Genomic DNA, 10,486 nt, shown 5'->3' on the forward strand with positions numbered 1-10,486 from the left:
CCCCTTCCCTGATTCCTGGAGGGAAAGGGGATCATTTGGATATGTCAAGGTGTGCCATCCCCCATTGCATTGCCATTGCAAAAGGTCACCCATGGCTACAGCAATGGAGGGCAGGCCTGTGTGCATTTCTAGCAGAAACTGGGCATTCAGCTGAACTCTGCTTTAAGAGCAGAGAGGCCTGTCACTTATGCTCTGCTGCTGTCAGCCAGCCTCCATGGCTTCAGCACAGCAGTCCCCTCCTGCTATCATGACTCCTGCCTCACCCACTCAGACTGATTGACCCCACGATCTCTTCACCAAAACTGATCCCTTCTTGCTCCCTCACCAATTGCAATGCAAAGTAGCAACGGGTGCCTCGACGCTCCCCCCCTCCAATTGCTGGGCCTGACTCTCCCCGACTCGCAGGCCCCAACTCCCCTATGATCGTCAGTCCTACCCCCTCTGACAGCCTGCCCGTCCACCCCCAACGGTCAGCCTGACTCCCCAATGGCCAGCCATGATCACCCCCATCCCTCCCTCACTGATCATTGTGCAGAGTGTGCAGTGGTCCCCCTTACTACCAATTAGCCATCCCAGCCTCGCTCCGCCACCCCCCCCCCACCAGCTGCAGGTCCCACCCTGTTGGCACTGCCCAGTGTACAATGCCAGGGTGCCCAGTGGACAGTGCCAGCAAGGTGCAGCCCCCCCCTCCCCCTTGCCCCCAACCTCCTCAGGGAGCCTCAGTGGCCTCTAGTTCTACTGACAAGTCCATTGCACCTGGTCCCCATTGCTGGAGAAAACCTCTCCCAATGAGGCCACAAAGGGACGTGAACCCGAACAATTGAGTCCCAGGCTCACTAAACAGGTATTTAAATTTAATTTGAGTAATTTATTCAGTAATTTATTTAGCCTTGCACTGCAAATGGGAGTGAGGCTGAACTCGCCAAATATCCAGTGCCAGTAAAATCAGGCTATTGCCTGATTTCCCAGCTCTCTTGTGATCTTACCAGCTTGCCCCACTCATCAGCCGACGGGACACAATATCAGATCGCCCCATGTCTCCTCTAATGACATGCAAGATGCCATTCTTCACATGTTCACTTGTCCATGCATGCACAGGAATTTAATGATCTTACTACTGGAGCCAGCAGCCTGGATCGCAGAGTGGCAGAAGAGGAAATAATGAGTAGAGGTACTATAGTTTAATACTCACAGCAATGTACTATCCTCTTACATTACTGGAATAGTGAGACAGAGTTTAGAAACACAGACCAACATGATTGCAGTAAAATATCCCTCTAGGAAAAGATTTTACCTTCCCATCTGCAAGTCCTCTTCTAAACCTCTGTGAAAGGAATTTCCATAATCCATCACTGTCAGTCCAGGATAGAAATTCACAACATTCTCTCTTGCTAACAGTGATGACCATGCATGAGCCCTAGTCCACATTGCCCCCTATAAAATTTTGTTGAGTAGCACCTTTATTTTGGCACCATAGTTGCCATTTTAGTTCCAAAATGTGAGTGTGGCACATGCACACAGTTCAGGTGTTTGTTGCATGATAAGCTCGTGTTGCCATTTTCAAACTCAAGATTCCAGCTAATGCTCTTAACCTAAAACAGACAAACATGCCAGAAACAGAAAGTTCACCATTAAATATTCTTTCCAAAAGTCAACTGATTACACTGATGCATTCCCTAATGCCTGTTTTTCATGTGCCTTTCACTGTCCTGGTGCTCCTAATGTAGAGATGCCAGCATTGGACTGGGGTAAACACAGTAAGAAGTCTCACAACACCAGGTTAAAGTCCAACCAGTTTATTTGATAGTAATCCCACAAGCTTTCAGAAATGCTGTTCCTTCGTCAGGTGTGTGGAAGGTACCTTCTTACTGGTGCTCCTAGACAGTGCTTGTTATGTCTGCGGCTATGGCATAGCTGGTGGAAGGCTGCTGACTTTCAGTGGGGGACTCTGCAAATGGTATTGTATGACAACCTTCTGTCCCTAAAAGTGCTGGCTTGGACTTCACCATTTCAGCATGGGTAGCAGCAGTCTGGGCCAGCTAACTGACAGATAACAGCAGTAGAACTAGTAGAGTGACAGAAATGGGAGGACAAATGCTGTCATCCTGAGAGAGGACAGAGGTTCTTACTCCATCAAGCCATTCCCCCTCACCCAAGAGTGCCTCATCAAGGGTAACAATGTGTTGGAGGACAGGTTTCTGAACTGCCTTAACACTCTGCAAGCTCCCTTGAGCACTGTTATTTGTAGTTATCATGACAACAGTCTCAGCCTTTATTGGCAGTGAACTGAAATTGTATGCAAGCAGGCTGAGGTTGCATGAATTCAATTTGAACTTCCACTGCAAGCACCAGAGATTGTGCAGCTTCGCCTTATGCTACAACAGAAATTAAGATGTTGCATCACGAATGAGTCTGCAAGTATTTTGATGGAATTGGTGGCAAAAAAACAGAGAAGAATGTATGCCTTTTCCTACATATTCCAAAGCAAGGTTGGGTGGTCACAGGTCACCTGAGGCACAATCTATTCTATTTACAATCCTGCAATAAAGCTTACTGAGAATTCCTAATAGAAAACTCCTTGTAGTTCAATATAGCAGTAGGGAATTCAAGTCCCCTGGCTATGCATACCCAGTGACTTAAGTAGAATATAGAAGAAAGACAACACCCTGACAATCATTCATTCTTGTCACTATAGTTTTAGTGGGGTTATTGGCATTGTCTTGATTTTGTTTTCTCCGGCTTTCTTGAATTTATCCATTGCCTCTAAGTGTTTGCAATCTCCATTTTTCCATTACAGGTACTATTTAGAGACATACCATTGGTCTTTGCCTCTTTGACTTTCAGTCCAAAAGGCTCACTTAGGTGAAAATCTATGTCTACCCTTGTGGCATATTTGGAAGTAGGAAGAGCATTTTAATAAAATGGGAGGGTGGCAGGTGAGCACCCCACTGCCTTCCCACCTCTGACAAGATTAAGCCAGATGGAAAAGCTCATGGTCAGACTTCCCACCCAGCTGCTAATTGAGGCGCTTTAAGGGCTTCATCCCATCACTGGGATTAACCCAGCAATGGGTGGGACTGCTGCCACTTGGGGAACATCATAAGCAAATTTGTGCAGGTCACTTGTGATCTCTGGCAGAGGAGGTGCATTCTTCAAAGGCATTTAATGCCTGATTGAGAGTGGCAGTCTGTGGAGAGGCAATCCCCTGCCCTTGCTGCCAATATTCTGCTATTTCCACCCTATACAACCCTCCCACCATTGCTTACCTCTGGCCTGGGTTGCTCATTGATTCTGGCCCTTTGGTGGCTGTCATTTGGGTAGCAGCGAACACTTCCTTGATGATGCTGATGAGCTTGCAGCTCTTGGTGGGTGGAATTTACGTCTCCTTAGGTCCTTGATCTCACAAAAGGCCCATCACTGACCACTAAGTGCTTGAGATGCATTTCATACTAGGGGCCTTCTCAGAGGACATGATACAGGATTTTGCTGGCTCTCTGATACGCAGGAGCCCTATACCTCCATAAAATCCACCCCAATGTGTCTTTTGACTAGAGTCATAGATGTTTACAGCATGGTAACAGGCCTTTCAGCCTAACTTGTCCATGCTGCCCTTTTTTAACCCCTAAGCTAGTCCCAATTGCCCGCGTTTGGCCCAAATCCCTCTATACCCATCTTACCCATGTAACTGATTAAACACTTTTTAAAAGATAAGAATGTACCTGCCTCTACTACTGCCTCTGTCAGCTTGTTCCAGACACTCTCCACCTGCTGTGTGAAAAAATTGTCCCTCTGGACACTTTTGTCTTCTCCCATCTCACCTTATAACAGTGCCCTCTAGTTTTAGACTTTCCTACCTTTGGGAAAAGTTATTGACTATCTAGCTGATCTATGCCCCTCATTATTTTAGAGGCCGCTATGAGATCATCCCTAAGCGTCCTACACTCTAGCGGAAAAGTTTCCCAGTCTATCCAGCCTCTCCTTATAACTCAAACCATCAAGTCCCCATAGCATCCTAGTACATTTTTTCTGCACTCTTTCTAATTTAATAATATCTTTTTTATAATAGGGTGACCAGAACTGTACACAGTATTCCAAGTGTAGCCTTACCAATGTCTTGTACAACTTCACCAAGATGTCCCAACTCCTATATTCAATGCTTTAACCAATGAAACCAAGCATGCCAAATGTCTTTTTCACCACTCTGTCCACTTGTGACTCCACTTTCAAGGAGCTATGAACCTGTACTCCTAGATCTCTTAGTTCTATAACTCTCCCCAGTGCCCTACTATTAACTGAGTAAAGCCTGCCCTGGTTCGATCGACCAAAATGCATCACCTCACATTTATCTAAATTAACCTCCATCTGCCATTCATCAGCCCACTGGCCCAACTGATCAAGATCCCGTTGCAATCCTAGATAATGTTCTTCATAGTCCACTATGCCACCAATCTTGGTGTCACCTGCAAACTTACTAACCACGCCTACTAAATTCTCATCCAAATCATTAATATAAATGACAAATTTATGGACTAAACCTGCCATAGCCTCTAGCTCATCTGTTCTGGTTATGACTGTAGAGTTCTCTTCATGCATGATATTTCATGTGTTATGGCTTCTAATGGTACAGCTACAAGGGATGGTGTACATACATACCAAGATCCCTCTGATCTTTGGTGCTTCCCAGGGTCCTGTCATTCATCATGTATTCCTTTGCCTTGTTTGTCCTGCCCAAATGCATCACCTCACATTTATCTGGATTGAATTCCATTTGCCACTGATCAGCCTATCCGATCAGCCCATCCATATCTTCCTGCAATCTAAGACTATCTTCCTCACTATTTACCACCCTATCAATTTTCATATAAGCCACAAATTTACTGATCAACTCTCCTACTTTCAACTCTAAATCATTCGTATAAACCACAAGCAGCAAGGGCCCCAACACTGATCCCTGCGGGACCCCACTGGACACAGTCTTCCTGTCAGAAAAACATTCCTTGACCTTCGTGCTATGCTTCCTGCCATTCAACCTATTTTGGATCCAATTTTCCAAATTTCCTTGGATCCCTTGGGATCTTGCATTTGCTATCAAGGTCCCACATGGGAGATTATCAGAAGCCTTGCTGGAGTCCAAATAGATTGTATCAAATGCATTGCTCTCAGCTACACAGCTGGTCGCCTCTTCGAAAAATTCAATCAAGGTGGTCAAACAAGACTTCCCTTTAACAAAATCATGCTGACTGTTCTTAATTAATCTCTGTCCCTCCAAATGCAGGTCAATTCTGTTTCTCAGAATTGCTTCCAATAGTTTCCCCACCCTGAGGTTAGACAGACTTACATGTAGTTAGTTTTCTGGTTTATCCTTTCTTGAATAATGAATCATGAATCTTTCTATAGCCTCCCAATGACCTCAAGATCCTTCCTAAAGTGTGGTGCCCAGAACTTTTTTTAATGGGATATGGACATTGTTGACTCAGCCAGCATTTATTGCCCATTCCTAATTGCCCTTGAAATTGCTTGCTAGGCCATTTCAGAGGGCATTTAATAGTCCAGATTACGAGTCAGTGACAATACCACTATGCAACCTCCTCCCCTAACTGGACACAATACTCCAACTGAGGTTGAACCAGCAACTTCTTCAAGTTTATCATAAATTCCTTGCTTTTTTAATCTCTGTCCCCTATTTATAAATACCAGGATCCCATGTGTTTTATCAATCCCTTTCACAACCTGCCCCACCATCTTCAATGATATACTCTGATGTTCTCTGCTCCTGCACCCATTGTGTCTCTTTGTCCTTTTTTACCAAAATGAATCACTTTGCACTTCTCTGTAATACACTTCACCTGTCACTTGTCAGCTTTTTCCACCATCCTATCCACATCCTTTTGAAGTTTAACACTATTCTACTAGAAGATCACAATATTTCCATGTTTTGTGTCCTTGACAGTTATAGTCAGTTAAGGTAAATTGGAGGCATCTGAAATAAATACAGCCTCCTTTTTAACTCAGGTGGTCTTGCCATGCTCATGTTTCTTTTCTTCCTGCTGCTGGTGAAACCACCCAGTTTACAGTTTGGTGTTAAGAGAATAACTATGGTATGAGGTTACTAATAATACTAAGATCAACACAATGTAACCCACAGTCTTTCTAAATTTATTTAATCTGTGCCACAACATCCATCAGCAATTTCTTCCCCCACATAAAGAAATCAGCTCCAGTACTAGTGTCTAGACAGTAAAATTCATTCAAGCACACAGAACAAAAGGCAAAGCTACATAGTTTATGCCTATTTGCATGTCAGCACATGTTAGTACGGTAGAGAGGTAAACGCTTCCTAACAAGCACATCAACATTATGTTTATAGTTTTATGTTTAATCTGATGATATATTCACTAAAAATTAGTGAATATGTTATCAAAGGTACACGTTTTCCATCATCTACTTGTTAAGTCATTGCACCACTGGTGAACAAATAAAACCACATGATGCTCATACTTGGTATACCTATTATAAATCAAGAAAAGATGCAGTGTGGCAGTACGGTATACTGAAACAGTAACATGCAATATCACAAAGCACAGAAAACCTTTCTCTAATTTAGATTCCATCTCTCCTAAGGGAGTGACTTCTTCTGAGGTTTGGAAAATAGATGTAATTTACATCCAGTTTATGCCTTCAGCAGAATCATAGGGTCTGCCCAGAAGATAGTGCCCTGAAACAAGGTTCTCAGCATAGCTAATGACTAGGACTAAAATCAAAAGCCAGGTCCACACACCAGATCAACATCCCTTTTGAAATCATAGAGATGGAAAGAGGTCACATGTCTCAAATGACCATTTTGAAATCTCTATATTCAGTTGAGAACTAAGAAACAAGCAATCTGCTGATTTACATACAAACATCCAAACATATGAATTAGGAACAGGAATTGGCTTCTTGAGCCTGGTCCGCCATTCAGTATGATCATGGATGATCTAATTTAAATCTCAACCACATTCATGCCTACCCCTGATAACCTTTCACCCTTTTCCTTATCAAGAATCTGTCTACTTTTCCCTTAAAGATATTCAAAGAGTGTCTCAACCACCACTTGATGAAAAGAATTCCAAAGTCTCACACCCTCTAATGGGAAAAAAGACCCTCATCTCTCTCTTAAATGGGCAATGCAGTATTTTTAAACAGTGTCTCATAGTTCGAGGTTCTCCCACAAGAAGAAGCTTCCATTCCACATCCATGATGTTAATTCAACTCAGGATCTTATGGGGGCAATTCTCCCATCCCGGTGTGCTACTCGAGCAGTGTAGTGGGCCAAGAGATATCAGCGGCAGCCATTTTGTGGGCAAGGAAGCATCGGGCAGTGCCAAGGGATGACGGGACCAGAGGGAGCGGGGCCTACTGGGGGACAGGGCATTTTAGGGACAATCGTTGGGGTGGGGGGGGACCCTCTGCCACTCTGCAATCGGGATGACTGGAAGAGGGAGGGAGGAAGTGATTGGGCTGTCCATTCAAGTGATCAGGGGAGATGTCAGGGCTGGCCAGTGGGGTCTGGGGGGAATGGGGCTGTCCAGGTGAGGGGGTTGAGAAGATCAGGGCTGGCCGTGTGGGTGATTGGGGAGATCGGGGTTGGTTGGATGGGGGAGGAGAGTCAGGGAGATTAGGATGGCAGGGAGGCACATCAGGTCTTGCCTGGGGAGGTCAGAGAGTTAGAAGTCTCACAATACCAGGTTAAAGTCCTGTTGGACTTTATTTGGTAGCACAGGCTTCAAACTTTCGGAGCACTGCCCCTTCATCAGGTGAGTAGAAGTTGAGTTCACAAACAAGGCATATATAGACACAAACTCAACTTACAAGATAATGGTTGGAACGTGAGTCTTTACAGGTTTCATTCCAACCATTATCTTGTAAATTGAGTTTGTGTCTCTATATGCCCTGTTTGTGGACAAAACTTCCACTCACTTGATGAAGGGGCAATGCTCCAAAAGCTTGTAGCTTGTGCTACCAGATAAACTCATTGGACTTTGACCTGGTGTTTTGAAACTTCTTACTGTGCTTACCCCAGTCCAACGCCGGCATCTCCACATCGAGGTCAGAGAGGCCAACAATTAAGAAGTGGGGATTTGGAGCGCCAGTGATGGGTGTTGCATGGGAGGCCAGCAACGGTGGGGGGGGAAGCAGTGTGTATGCATCACATTGACAGATCAACGCATGCACAGTGGCCCACTCAGTGCTATGCTGCTGGCCTCTTGGGCAGGAATAGGCCCCACCTCCAGATTTTCAGAGGGAATCACAGTAGGGCACTCTGATGCACAAAGTGTCAGAGATTCCTTTTTAAGTTTTTTTAAATTATTAAGTTTTTAAAATTTATTTATTAGTGTCACAAGTAGACTTACATTAACACTGCAATAGAGTCATAGAGGTTTACAGCATGGAAACAGGCCTTTGGGCCAACTTATTCATGCCGCCCTTTTTTTCTGAAACCCGTAAGGTAATCCCAATTGCCCGCATTTGGCCCATATTCCTCTATAGTCATCATACCCACGTCTAAATGCTTTTTAAAAGATAAAATTGTACATGCCTCAACTACTTCTCTGGCAGCTTGTTCCAGACACTCACCACCCTCTGTGTGAAAAAATTGCCCCTTTGGACACTTCTTTATCTCTCCCCTCTCACCTTAAATCTATGCCCTTTAGTTTTAGACTTCCCTACCTTTGGGAAAAGATATTGACTATCTACCTTTCTATGCCCCTCATTATTTTGTATATCTCTATAAGGTCACCCCTCAGCCTCCAGGGAGGCTCCAGAGAGAAAAGTCCCAGTCTATTCGGTCTCTCCTTATAGCTCAAATGAAGTTTGAGTGACGTCCCCTTTTGTGAAAATCCTTTCTGGAAATCACCCTAAAAAAACCAGTGGGATTTTCTCCCATTTTCCCACATGTTGGGAACTTAGAAGTTTTTTGGGAGAATCCCGGCCTATATGGTTCAATCAAATCACCTCTTACTCTTCTAAATTCAGGGAATACAAGCCTAACCTGTCCAACCAAAATGGATAACCTCACATTTTATCCATATGATGTTCCATTTTTTCAGATCTTCGCCTATTCACCTAACCTATTAGATATTTTTCTAGCCCCTTATGTCCTCTTCACAACTTACTTTCCTACTTATCTTATACATCAGCAAATCTATCAAACCTACCATTGGTCCCTTAATTCAAATCATTTAATTAAATAGTAAAAAGTTGAGGCTCCAATACTGATACCTATGGCACATTGCTCACCACATCCTGCTAAACAGAAAATTATCCTTTTAATTTCCCATTAGCTAATCAATCTTCTATTCAATGCCAAAATGTTATTCCTACACTATAAGTTATTTTATATTAATCTTTATTAAGGCACCTTCTCAAATGCCTTCTGTGAACCTAAATTCAGTACATCCATCAGTTCCTCTTTATCCACAGCATATGTGACTCCTTTAAAAAGCTTTAATAAACTAGTTAAACATGACCTTCCTTTTACAAAACCATGCCTGATTGTTTTCAATTTACACCTTTAATAATGATTTATCATATTTTCCCTATAACAGATGTTGAACTAACTGACCTTTCTGTCCTTTCTGAATAAAACAGTTACATCTGCTATTTTACAATCCAATGGAACCTTACACAAATCTAGGGAATTTTGGAAAATTAAAATCAGGGCATCATACTATCTTACCAGCAACTTCTTTTGAAACCTTAGAATGAAAATCATCAGGGCTCCAGGATTTAACAACCTGCAGTTCCAACAATTTACTCAATACCACTTTCCTGGTGATTGTCATTTTCTTGAGTTCCTCCCACACTGCCATTGATTTACAACTATTCCTAGGATGTTATTTGTATCCTCTACAGTGAAGACTGATGGAAAATACCTTTTCAATTCATCTGCCATTTCCTTATTTTACATTATTAATTCCCCAGACTCATTTTCTATAGGACAAACTCCCACTTTGTTAACTCTTTTCCCTTTTAATTATCTATAGAAACTCTTAATGTTCATCTTTATAATTCTAGCATTCGTTTTCTCGTACTCTTTTTTTCCTTCCTTATTAATCTTTTGGAGATTCTTTGCTGTTTATTCCCTATTCTATCCAATCTTCTGACCTGCCACCCATCCTCATGCAATTATACACTTTTGTTTTCCATAGGTGGTGGGTCCTGTCTTTGGAGTTTTACTTTTTCATTGGAATTCTGAAATATCCCTTTAAATGACTGCCATTGCATCTCCATAGATATATCTCTACGGCTAAATTGCCAGTTCACCTTCACTCTCTTTGTATTCATGCCCTCATATTTGCCCTTATTTAAGTTTAAAATATTAGTATTGGACCTACTTTTCTCTCCCTCAAACTGTATGTAAAATTCAATCATATTTTGACCACTGCTACCTTAGGACACCTTCACTATGAAAGTTGTGAATTAATTGTAACTCATTGCACAGTAC

Source organism: Carcharhinus amblyrhynchos, chromosome 9 (genome assembly GCF_965287045.1).
Source record: "Carcharhinus amblyrhynchos chromosome 9, sCarAmb.v2.hapA, whole genome shotgun sequence".
NCBI classification, from domain to species: Eukaryota; Metazoa; Chordata; class Chondrichthyes; order Carcharhiniformes; family Carcharhinidae; genus Carcharhinus; species Carcharhinus amblyrhynchos.